This window comes from Plasmopara halstedii (assembly GCF_900000015.1).
Source record: "Plasmopara halstedii genome assembly, contig: Scaffold_110, whole genome shotgun sequence".
Taxonomy (NCBI): Eukaryota; Oomycota; class Peronosporomycetes; order Peronosporales; family Peronosporaceae; genus Plasmopara; species Plasmopara halstedii.
Genome location: NW_020187031.1, coordinates 1,409,646 through 1,409,878, shown reverse-complemented (window position 1 = coordinate 1,409,878; position 233 = coordinate 1,409,646).

Sequence of the window (233 nt, the reverse complement as noted above, 5' to 3'; positions counted from 1 at the left end):
GACCATTAGCTCGCTCTTCGACATCCTTGTCCGTTGTCTTGTGAAAACTCGATAGATTCTGAATTGAGGAACTAGACTTAGCGACGAGAACACCATGGTCAGGTACGCCAGCCGCCGTCTGAAATGAAAAGGCTGAGCGGGTGGAATTATATGTGCTGGTGGAGCATATGAGGAGGATAATTGATCCAGCAATAAGCATTTTAGGACTGGCCAATGAGCAGAAAAAGGAACTG